Below are 13,561 nucleotides of genomic sequence, written 5' to 3'. Positions count from 1 at the left end.
AAGGGCTAGAAGACATTTCAAATATTATTATTTTTACTGCTACTGTTATAGACTTGTCCAAATAGGATCATCTGTTTAGGGTGCTTTTGGATCATAGCAGAGCAGTCGATCTATTCCATAATAAATACATTGCAAGGCAGCAACGGTGCAGTCAAAACATAATCAGTCAACAGAATATGCTTCTTAGGCCTCAAAAATCTCTCTCTTTTTCTCCTTCTCCCTTTCTAAAATGGACACTCAAGCCCTAGGCAACATAACCACTGAGGTTTTATTATAAAATACATTTCAAAATAATGGTTGCAAGTCTTGGAAGCAGAGAAGAAGATGAAAAAGAAGAAGTAAACAAGGCCTTTTTCTCCTACTAAATGATAAATTAAAAGCAGCACTTTGCTGTTCTGCCTCATTTATTATCGCATTGCACTCTCGCTGCCAGAGTTAAGGTTGTGTCAGCATTTCCATTATAAACCCCTATTTTCGAGGGTTTATAATTCAGCCATAAAAATTTGCTCCAGGCTGAAACTTGCCATGCAAAAGGTCTCATTGTAGGACCAAACTTAGGGGCAAATTTAAAGGAGGGAGAATTGAGTTAGCTAGTCTGAGGTTAAAAATGGGGGGAAAAATTGTCATAATTACTGACCCTTCTCTCCAATTCAGACTATGTTCTTCATCTTATGGAAACCTGAAACACTAATAGGAGATGAGAACGTGAGTAAATTTCTTATTCCTTTGTGAAAACAGTCATTTTTGGATACAAAATAGCACTAGATAAAGGTATATACTAAAAGACAATTTTACAGTATATACTTTGCATTTACAATTTACACATTGCTGCAGATTTACAAAACTAGATCACATATCCAGGTGTCTGTTTTGTGTTTGTTATTTTACAACTATAAAATGTGAAGGACAGACATGTGCAAACCAGCCATAGAAAGCTCAGCATCTCATACCTTGAACACTATTTTCTGCCATTCCTCCTCTCTCCAAAGGGTACAATCTGCAAAGTAACCATCTTCATATTAGTTCCCCAATTCAGAGAAGTCCTAGATGTTCTCTTTTATGCCATCATTCTGCCTCTGTATACACTTGAATCCCAAATCTAAGCTTGATGGCTTTATGCCGGTGGTTAGCAATCCTCATTATAAGTTTATTTTCCTGGCAGGTTAAACTATATCCAAGATGTCATAAGACAGACACTAGCTTATAAAGTGGGCTATTGAATTTAGTGTGCCAATAATGTCAACAGAAATTATAAAACTCATTTCAAAACCAAAAAAAGAATTTTGTACTGGCATCGTCCACAAGTAAGAACTGGAAAGGGTTCATGCTACTTACAGGTCTAGAATGGCTTTGAGATAACATGCTTCAATCCTTGCTGAGCTGGGCTTCCACTCCAACATATGTTCGGGCTGACAGAGCTTTGTGGGTTTATGACTTGTACTTGAAGCCAAATGTATTGATTAATGGTAAGCCAAATATATTCTCTAACTTTAGCATGCTCCGAATTACCTCTCCACCAGAGTTTCTGATTCAGTCGGTCTGAGGGCCAAGAATTTGCATTTCTAACAAGTTCCAAGGTGATGCTGACACTGCTGGTCTGGGGACCATCCTTGCAAACAACCGGTATAGATCTTTCAAATGCGTATTCATGAAAACAAATGGATGTTATCATATTCTGAATGGTGTAGTAGTCTAAAGTATTGTCTTCTCAGGGCTTTTCAAAGTATCTTCAAATGAAGTCATTTGAGCTCATACAACCTTTATAATGGTATAATGATCCATAGTCTACAGATGGGAGAATGAAGGGCAAGAGCTTTGTCTAATACCAGGCAATAAATCAATAGCAGAGCCAGGACAAAAAATGAAAATTCCAGACTCCTAATTCCACAGTCCAGGTGTGTTCTGACCTATGCTGGCCAATTGGCCATTCTTCATAATATTAAATAACAGCATGTGCTGGCCACAGATGATTTTAAATAGAATCATGATGCATTCAATATGCAGCATGAAAACTGACCATTTTTATAGCCATACAGTATAAAGTTCTACTTTACACATTCACCCGCCTTATTCCAGTAATTGTAAAGTACACTTTAAGAAATGCAACATGAATATGGGAAAATGGGCTCTTATTTCCAGGGGCAATGATCATGTGAGTCCAAAGTCATCATAAGAAAGCATACCAAGAAATTTCCCCCGAAAATAGCTGGGCAGCAACGAGCATAATCTTATCTCACTCTAGCAACCAAGAAAGGAGCTAGCCATACTAAATCACAGAAATAATGTGAGAGGGAAAAGAAAAAGACAACTGTGGACAAAATAAGAAGGGAACGTTTTATTAATTCTAAATACGCTTTCCCCATTGGGTTTACACCAGCATTCATCCTAATAGGTTCCAGATGTTCAGCCATCCTGTAAGTAGCTACCTAGGATAAAACAGTAGCTTGCCCCCTTTAAGTTAAGAAGGTGAAATCATGGACCTCAGGGCTGATTTACAGTTTAGTTAAATCAGAGCCCAAAGCATGAACGAACGGAGATCCACAAGCACTAGGTGAAGGTGAAAATGGTTGTTAGAAGAGGCTGGCGGCTCAAGAGTTAATGCCGACCTTGTCTTTGAATGCAGCCTTCTGTAGTAGCTAATGAAGGTAATGAAATATGACATGTAGTTTGGCCCTTGACCATGGAGTGCACCCCCCTCCCCTCTGTGCTGCGAACAAAGCCAAAACAGATGTAGCGACTTCTGTATGGTTTGGGGTTGACGTTTGTTACACAGAGCAGGTCACCATGTACATTCCCAGAACGTTCGCTTCTGACACACGCGGCATTATCTAAGAAAGATGCTGCCTTTGTTTGTGAGATGCAGAGAAAAGGGAGGGACAGAGAGAGCAGACAGGGGGACTTGAGCCTATATGAAATTAAGCCAAATTCCCCTCCTGTTCTTTGCTCTGGTTTTCAGCCATCATGTGCCTGCCTATTTCCTCCTCCTGACCCTGTGTAAACTGGAAAAACAAAAAAGCATTCTGTCCTTTAGGGAGAATAAAGAGGCAGCTTTGCTTTAGCAAGGAGATTTCAACCAGGCTTGATTTTTTTAAAAATCCCCCTGTACATTAAAAGGAAGGAAATGATAATGGGTATGCTGGACCCAAGGATGGTTTGGATTCTTATTTCTGAAAGTGACCTATGTTAGTTACAATTAATAAGAAGAAGACACAATCTCCTTGGCAAATAGCAAAAAACATCAACATTCTAGGTTTTCTGACTAATGTCGGTATCAGTGTCTCGTATGTCCACGAAAGCAGATATGTCTCAAGTAAGTATATGCTTTTTGCAATACAAAGCGCTTGTCTTAGACTGCTAATACTAATTGCAGCTGTGCTGTACCTAGCTTCTTCACTCTTGAGGGTCACTGGACTATTGGTGTGATTCCTCCTCCTGTGCCCTAGGGACTTCACTCAAGTGGTTTTCTTTAAGGAAAATTTTATCAAGTCATGGCCTAATACAGCATCAATTCTTTCCAAAAGATCAGACCTTCAGCAAAGTAAAAAAGAAGTTTTGACAATTGATAGCCTGTTTCAAATGTTATTTGTTATTCTCAGCAGAAACACTGACATGTGCCTTTTGAAAGGGGATACTACACCTTTAACCTTGAATCTGAATGTACTCTTAATTTGGGATGCAAGCTGAGGTTCAAAAACAGATAGCCTTTGGGTGGTGGTTGGGGGGAGGGGTGTGGCTGGATTTATTTATGAGATGTGTGGAAAATTTTGACATCGCATGCTAGAGCCATTATTCACATGTTACATGACTCATGATTGGCCCTTTTAATGCAGCAACATTGCACAAAAAATCTGATTTTGTCCTCTGACAGCAGGCTGGTTCTCTGTTGCTCACCCACCTCAGGACCCCCCACCACCCCCAAAATATAATCTTTTTAGGATGAAGTCCATGAGAATATTACTTATATAGTCTATGGCCATCAGACCCCAAAAAACTGGGTTTGGACCGAGCTCCCTCATTAACAACAAGCTACAGCAGGGTGAGGATCGAGGGCTAGTTGGGAAGGACGGTCTTCAGTAACTGGAGTCCCCAGCCCACTCCAGCCTCTGTCAGCTCTTCACCATCACAGATGCATCACGATGGCTGTGTAAGGAATAGGTGGGGACTCAAAGCCACTCATCAGTTTTAAGAACCATCCACTTCTAAGGCATATTTGCCCATCCTTTTCTCTAATCAGGCAAAGACAGCTGAGACCTAATAAGAATCAGATCTAGAGAGTAAAAAATACCCAACACCTTTATTCAAAGCATTCTGGCTCCCATGACTGCATTTTATGTACACAAGACAAGGCTGCAACATGCAGGGATCCCACATTGCAAATGAGGGAACTGAAACTTTGAAAGAGTGGCCTAAGGTCATACATGTACAAGTGGCTGATATATGACCTGAACCTAAGCCTTCTGACCCAAAAGCCTGTCATCTTTCCTCCACAGCCAATTAGTCTATACCTTTCTCGCATCTGGTGAAAATATATAAAGGGCCAGGAACTATACTGGGTGCTTTTAGCTCATTTAAACAGAGTTTACATATTGCACTGAATCTTTTAGGCTCATATATTCCACACTCAAACCTTGTGTCTTTTGTGTCAGAATAATATCATGGTGCACAAAGGTTCTGAGTTCAGTGCCTAGGCAAACAATGAGAGGCTGCCTCCGTGATCTTCATCACAAAAAATACCCAGTATCGAAAACTCCTGTCTTGCCATGCTATTATACACATACCCAGGACTGAGTGGCTATATTTTCATGGGCAACAAAAGAGTAAGTCCGTTCAAGAGCAAACTCAATGCTTGGAAAAGGTACTGGATTAAGTGAACATGGACGCTGAGGTGACTTCCCCTGGAAGTCATGAGCTGCTGGCAAAGGGACAACGGAAGTAGGGAGATGCTGCAGGCTCTGTCCGCAGTGAGGAATCTGGGAGGAAGGGCAGAAACCCTGAGCATCTGGCTTTAATACACACACTGAGAAAACCCTACTCAGAATCCAGAGACTATCCCCACGACTTTGTTTTGTCTAGAGATCTCATTCCTTGAGTAAAGCAGATTCATTTTCTTTGTTCAGAGGACCCACCTGGTAAGCTAGCTAAGGCAGTCTGTTTAAACAGCTTATACTGTCACATTCAAGTCTAAGATCTGAGACACCATCTCAAGCAAGTTGCAAACCAGAGCCAGCCTTCACTGGTTTATGATGAGCATGGAAATGCAGACTTGGTTGGTGAGAGGTGAAAGGAACAGAGAATCTCTCTAGGTTATTAAAACCCCACTCATGCCTACCAAGACTGACACTTTGTGCGAGGTGTCCTGTAAGATCTTAAAGAGCAGACATCACTGCCACTTCTGGTGAGCTTACAGAATGAGCAGTTCCCTGCTTTGATATTGATGATTAATCCCTTAAATAACCCAGGACTGCATCAGAAATTTCATTGTCTGACAACAACTGTTAAATAGTGTGAGTTAAGAGATTTTACTGAGTATGTCTGAAATGTAATCCTGCCTGGAGATGGGGGATGGACTCGATACTTCTGCATCCTGATATCAGGTTTTGCCTAGTACTATTAATATTGATTGGACCCTATGAAACTGCCTGTATTTGAATGCTTTTGACCTACAAAATAGGCAAATTCATAGGGCTCAACCTAACATATCTCTGAGCTTGGTAAATAGAAGAATTTAATATACAACCCTTGCATGAATCACAGCAAATGGTGAACAGCACAGCTTGGAGCATTATTTCCTATAGGAAGACTAGTTATATAATGTTTTGAGTACATTACATAACAGGTATCTAATTTTCTTTTGCCTCTAAAATACAAAGCAAAGAGACATTTTTTTCTTTATTGCCCATTTTTTTTATTTATTATCCATGCTCAGAAAAAAAAAGATTAACAAAATACTACAAAACATTACCAAAACCATTAAAACTTTTGCATAGCCATTGTCAATTTAGGAATGAAGATGAGAAATAAAAGAGAAGCAGAGAGGCTATCAAGCCGACAAAACTCTATATACCTGACAATATGAAAAAATAATGTTGCTAGTAGCAAAAAAATTAACCAGTCTCTTCATATTCTCACTATTCCTTTTACAGCCCATCATCCAAGGGAAATAGCCCAGGCAGTGGAAAATTACAGTTTTCCAAAAAAAGAGACCACCCATAGTTCTGTAGTTTTCATTTCAGAATGAGCACACATGTCTCATGAGAAGAGAAATGCTGGCAAGATCTAGAAGTCACCCAACACCATCAAAAAGGGGTAAAGACCTGACACAGTTATAAGCCTGCAACAGTTCTGGAAGCCCGTGGTCACCTCTACATATCCTAGTAATTGGAGTGCACGGCAGGGCATCAGCCAGAAGTCATGGCACCTCTGCTGATAGGTTTCATAATGGTCCATAATGCGTACCTGGGAGAAAGAGTCAGGACAACTACATAAAGAGATGGTGAAGAGGACCAAAAACTGGCTCATAGCTTATTCATGAATATACCCTGTAATATACCCTTGATCTTGTGTGATGAAGGGCTTCCAGGTTGAAAAAAAAGTTACATAGAAAAGAAAACAAACAAACAAACAAACAAAAAACTAAACACTGTCTATATAGGCTAGTTATAACAATGTCAATGGAGAGATAGAAATAATCCAAATTTTAAAGAACCAGGTTGCACATTTAATGAGGCCTCATGATCGGCTCCTACAAGGCCACAGTCTTCACTGAACAGTATGTGTGGAACTCCAAAAAGCGACAAAAGTCTGGGGACCCAGGGACCCAACTTGGGGCTGCTGGTTGTCAAAAAGCAGAGTCAGATCCTTGAAGTTTAAGGCCCTACAAATACAAATCAGAGATGGCTGAAATTTTCAAGTCTGATTCATTGCATGATAACGAAACATGGAAGCCAACCAGTGCAGAGATATGGGCCAGAAAAGAATCGGGTGTACACTATATGGTGGAGAAAGAGCTCTGAAAGGGTCAGGAAGCCTGACTCTTACTCCTACTTTCTGTGAACCTCAATTTCCTCATCGGAAAATTGTGAGAATAAGAATTACTTACTGCATGGGATAACGTATGCTAATGTCTAGGTGAAGCATTCTAAAAACGTTCAATAACTATAAGGTGTTATTATCATCGTTATTACTATTATATGTTGAGACCAAGCGTATATCCAAGACTGGGTTCTCTTGTTTGTTCTTTTACTATTTATTTCTGTAGCATTTAAAAACATGGCCACAACTGGCACCAGAATTCCTCTGAGGGAAACAACTGTCTTTGTAAGAAAAATATCCTAGATAAGGTACTTACGGATAAAGGAAGACCTTGAGGGCATGTGTCAGAAGGAAACAGAAGGAGGTAACTAAACTGAAATGCATTTAAAAAGGCAGGAATTTAGAACAGAGGGAGAAAGTGAGGAAAGAAGAAAGAGGGAAGAGGAAAGGTAGTCACGCAGAAAGGTAGGAAATGAGAACTTGAGTTGAAAAAAGGGGAGACGTGGTGACATGTAAATATTTCTGTCCTACCAAAATTTCAAGTCTTCTACACAGTTAGCGCGCGTGCGCGCGCGCACACACACACACACACACACACACACACACACCCTAGTGTGAGTGGCATGTCTGAAGGAAATTAAGGAAGATGGCTGAGTTCCTCAGCCGTATAGTACATCACAGACAATGGAAGGGCATCAAGACAATTTCTGAAATGAACTAATTCAGCAGAAACAGGAGTGTGGAGGCTAGACATAACCACAGGATGCTTCAGCCCTTTGGGAATCTGCAGAAGCATTGTAAAGCACATTGTATTTTCATGGGACATACGTGGAGGGGGTGGAGGCTTAGCCATCTAATCTAGAAATTTTAGGACACTAAACCCTTGCCTGATGTATGAGTTACAAGTGGTCTGCAAACATTAAGGAATCAGAAACATACTCCTAGAATACTACAGGAAACTCACTCTGTGTCCAATGCCCCCAAAGGAAGCTGCTCCCAACACCAAACATCTTCAGAGCTCCCTTGAATCTGATGTGTCTATTAAAACTTGTGGTAGAGCACAGAAGCATTACAGTCTCCAGACTTGTGATGAATGCTGTGTAGCTCTGAGGCACCCAACGGGAGAGGTGGGGATACTTCTCTTTTCTTATAGGAATCTTAGATCTGTACCCACCACTCAGCCTTGGAAGAGGTACCTCCTCCCAGACCCACAGTCATTTTATCTAAAAATGGCAATTAAATGACAGCCACATCAAAGGGCTGCAATGATGATATGAGTAAAATTTATAAAAGTGTTGTTGAAAATCATAAAATACTATGTAAGTATAAAAATGATGCACATCTTATTTAGAAGCCCATAGACAAATTCCCAAGCAGGTCCAAATTGTGAGAGCAAACATTAAAAATTTACGATGTGGCTGTGAAAGATCTGGATACACAGCTGAAATTGTGGCAAGTTTCTTTGACCTTCCCTTTGGGGCAGTGTTCTCACTCATTAAGGTGGAGAAGGGAGGAGAGATGCTCATTTTGCTCAAGAAGTTGGTACCCAGGTTCCTAATACACCTGTTGCTTTGGTGAATCCCCCCAAGACAGCTAAGAATCCACACAAACCACCAGGGCAAGAAAACAGTCTCCTCTCTTTCTCTCAGGAAGAAAAAGAAAGCAACTCAATTCGGGCTACAATTCTGCCTTGAAACCTCCCCAGCAGACGAAATAGGGAAGGAGAAACCCCAAAGGTGATCTTCTGTCTGCAGGTTTTGACAATGCTTCCAACTAAGGTGTAAAAAATGTAGGAGAGGAAAAGAATGTAATTCTCCTTATTAAAACAATCAAAAGACACGATATGGATTTTTACCCTTCATTACCAAAGAGTCACGATAATACTAACAACAACAACAACAACTTAGTGCAGAAATCACCGGTGGGAGGATTATTACAGCCTCGTAAGTCATACGAGTGTATTTATTAGGGGCTGCAATCATAATGCACATGAGCTCTTCATTGGCCTGCAAATTATTATCATAATTTATGGTCTGCTTTTTTCCTTCTTCTTCTTCTTTCTCTTTCTCCTTTTCCTGAAGCCCATCTATAAATTCTACTCATGCCAGTTAAAATCAAAATAATGAAACATCAAGGTTCCTCCAGGAATGCAGCCCCTGGTGCTTTCTCATCTGGCTTCATATCTCACATGACCACAACCATGTCAGCCTCTGAGCTGCCTGCCTCCAGCTGCCTCTGGGTATCTGACCAGGAATCAGGCAGCATCTTCTAGGCTGAAGTCCGTGCTACATCTATAGCCGAAGGAGAATAAGTGCCCATCCTCCCTTGGGAAAGCAGGCCACAGGGAAGGGACACTTTGCTTTCTAAAGATGATTTCTGACACACCGACTCTATAAAAGGCCGATCAGCTAATGTGTCTCATTCTTTGGGCACTTGCCAGCCCTGGCAGTTATAAACTCAGGGCTTCTTCCTTCAGAGTGCAATAACTACAATCTCCTAATAATGAACAAAACCAACATCAGTGACACTGCCTGGAAATGAATGTTACCACTTAGATTCTAATAAAAGAGAAGTTGGAACAAGCTGTACCAGGTGCCTTTTATTTGTACTTATATTCAATTATATAGCATATGTTTTTAGTGGAATTCTTAAAAAGGGATTTATTTATTTTCAGTGAACTGCATCTTTTATCCTCACTGGTAAAACAAAATCTTAGTCACTTGCTCAGGCCCTGACTTCTGATACCTAACAATTCAAATCAGTTCAGTATAATTCTACAAGCATTTATTCAACGATTAGTATAGGGAATGACCAATACATATTTTTTGAATGATTAACAAGACAACACAATCCTCCTGCGCTGGGAGGCAGGATAAAGAGGAACATGCGATTGTGGCAATAGATCCTGGCCCTCCATAAATACTGGCCACCCAAAAGAGTTGGTCTTCAATCATTACTATTCACCAAAACTATTACTCCTAAAACTAACTGCATCAACCAGGAGGGGACATTGGCAGTAGAAATAGGACTGGATCAGAATATCAGGGACATGAATTTGAGTTTTAACACTATGGCTGATCATATTAATTTGGGGCACATCGTTTCTCTGAATTTCCATTTCCACAGCTGTAAATGGGTAGAGAGGTCCAGACTTTCTTTTTGCTCTAAACTATGGCTCTAAGTTAATTGCCTTTACGAGTTCTATAAATGGTCAGTGTCCTACTGATATGATGATACACATACTGATTTTTCTATATGGCCCTGTTTTTATTTACCAGAATCCACATCTAAATCCTGTTATTGTTGTGTCTGTGGTGGTCAAAAATCAACAAAGACTTTTAGTGTACATTAATATGCTATGAGACTTGAGCACGTCCGTTTTATTTCTTTCTCTCTTAATTTGCTCGCCTAAAGTAACTCCAACGTTCTAGCTTTCTCTAATAGCTTAGTCATAAGGACAAGAAAAATGCATATGAAAATCTACACATTCATATCCAGCCTCATCATTAGAGAAACAGCTCACCCAAAAGCCTGTGTCTTTCTGAAGTCATCCTTGTTTATGAAAGAAAGTACATTAGTCCTGTCAAGGGGAACAAATGACTCAGTTACTGTGGTGACATGCTGAACTCCTCGAAGCCCAGGACCATGGAAATTATGCCCTAACAATATGTTAGATGCAAAATAAATGGTATATTTTAATTAAATTGATTCTGTATAAAATCCAGCTCCCAGGATAAAGTACCAAAGTGTCAGAGGTATTAGGCAATTCTGATGACCCCCTCAGGGAAGAGAGCCAAAGAGGAACAACGCAAAAGCAATCAGAGATGTAGCTCCACAGGGATAGGGTAAGTTAGTGTGCCCAATGCCAAACTGGACATTTTGCTGTGGATGTTTTTCAGAATGAGAAATGGCCTTGAGTTGTTAGGGAATGCTAAATGGTCTTTTAATGACCACTGCTTTCAATAGTCTAACTTTGTGCTTAATAGAATCCCAAACATATTCTAGAAATATCCATGGCATTAATGATAGAACACAAGATCTGTGACCAGAAGATAAACCTACACTAAAATCAGGAAGAAGAGCAGGGAGGGAAAGGCTAACGGAGGTGGCATCACAGCACCAGACCCTGAAATGTTACACTGCAGTCACAAAGCATCACAAATGAACATTGCTCTGAGCCAAAGATGCTGGCTTATCAAACTCACATTTTTAATGAGCACCACACCCAAAAGGCTGAAGAGGGATGGTTTCTAAGCAAAATAAAAAATGCAGAAATCATAAAAATAAGTAGTTATACATATCTGCAGGATGATATATCTTGTATTCTAATAATTTGTGACCAGTAAAATGTTATTATTTCTAATACACAAAGAGCTCCCACCAATCAATAAGAAAAAGAAAACTCGATAGAAAAGCAGGCATGGGGACATGAACAGAAATTAATAGAATAAGAAATGCAAATGTCCAGTAAATGTATGAAAGATACCAACCCCACAGATAGGTAAATGTAATTAAAACGATAATGAAATATCATTGCTGAGGTACGACCATTACTGTCTCTCTTAACAAAACTTAAAAATATTGATGACTTCCAGGGCTGGGGACAGTGTTAGGGACAAAAGCACTCCCATATATTTCTGAAGGGAATATGAATTGCCACAACATTTTGGGGAAGTAATCAACCATGCTTATTAAAGATGAAAAATACATTTACCCTTTGACATAATAATCACATTTATCAGAATCTGCTAAACAGAAATAAAAGCATAAATATATAAGAAAATATGTATGCCAGTATTTATTTAATCATTGAATATTATAGAAAAAAATCTTGATTCATATAAAGGTCTATGAATAGGAAAATGGGTGGTTACATTATGTTATACTTATTCCACAGAAAATTATGAACTTACTAAAAAAATAAGGCATAGAAAGCTGTTCATTATACATTAGTAAGTTTTAAAAGATACATTTCAGAGTAGCATGTATGATACTGTTTTTGTTAAAAAGTATAGTCCATTAGTGTGCATGTGTACAAAGATAATGGTATGGAAAGTTACCCATCAAATTTTTGAAAGATGGATTACACTGGGTGGTAGAAATGAGGAGGAAAAATAGAATATTAAGTTAATTTTTTATGCATGTATATACCTCTGTATTATTTGACTTGCTATAATAAAGTTGTAATAAAACAACAGCAATAAAACAAATGCTCAAACAAAACAACAGCAAAAAGCTACAGGAAGTTCTAGCAGCTTTTCCAGTAAAGATCTATAGATTTTAAGACAACCAGCGATGGCCGCATAGTCAGCAGGGCACCTCTCACACAGCTGACATTCAGTAAATGTTTGTTGAATGAACATTCAACATGTAAAAAAGATTTATTGAATTTGGTTTAAATAAGGTATAATTTCAGGATCCAAGGAAAGCTTTATCTTCAGCCCTCCTATCTCCATCCTTTAAAAAAACAACAGCTTAGTATCTGGAAAGTTATTTGATATAATTTACAACCCTCAGAGGCCCATTAGAAGCTTCTAGCATCACAGCAAATGTGAGTCCCTTATTGAAAAATATGTAGGTCTCATACAATGCCTAGGCCCACCTGGGAGAAATGCAGCTGCTTCTATTTCATTTAGGGGAAAACACAGTGAATTTTTCACCTTTCTGACACACTGTAACATCACTGCAAAACCATTTTGAGTCCTTCTCAAAACTCTCTGAAATCTAATATGGCCAAAACACCACACACACATACTCACACACACATGTCTATTTGTGGCTTTGATTTTTATATGAATATACTTAATGTCAGCATATTACCTGCTGCTTCTCTGACATTGTGCTTGAGCAAATACTCTGTCCATAGCTCATCTGCAGGACTTTTTCATAAATATAAATATATATAGATCTAGATATATAGATATCTGGTATCTGTTTATGTATCCATCTCCCCATCAAGACTGCAAGAACTCTCTCCCCTGCAAGAAAGCAAAGGCTAGAATGTCTTCATCTTTGCATACTGTAGACACTCAATATCACTGCACTGAATGGATAGATGAATGGATGAATGGGTGAAAGTCACTCATTATTCATTCATTTGCCCCACAAATTTATTAAGCACTTACCGTGTGCGAGGCACTGCATAGTGGTGGGATATAGTAATGGACAAAAGAGTTAAAGTTCCTGCCCTTGCAGAGTTTACATTCTAGTGAAGAGGAAGGGCACACAACCATCCAATGCATATAAAATATATTGCCTGGTGATACGTGTAGAAAAATATAGCAGAGTGAGAAGAGAGAGGTGACAGGGGTGTGCAGAGAAGGTGACATTTGACGAGAGACTTGAATGAAATGAGGGAGCTCATCAACCATGTATACATCTGGAACAGAACATGCCAGGCAGAGGGAACAGCAAGTGCAAAGGCTGAGACAGAAATATGACCAGCACGCTTGAAGAACAGGAAGGAAGCCCATGTGACCACAATACAATGAAAGCAAAAGAGACCGGGGTGGACCCTGAAGAGTCCTGG

This window comes from Pteropus medius, unplaced genomic scaffold, assembly GCF_902729225.1.
Source record: "Pteropus medius unplaced genomic scaffold, Ma_sr-lr_union100, whole genome shotgun sequence".
Taxonomy (NCBI): Eukaryota; Metazoa; Chordata; class Mammalia; order Chiroptera; family Pteropodidae; genus Pteropus; species Pteropus medius.
Note: the sequence above shows the minus strand (reverse complement) of the source record.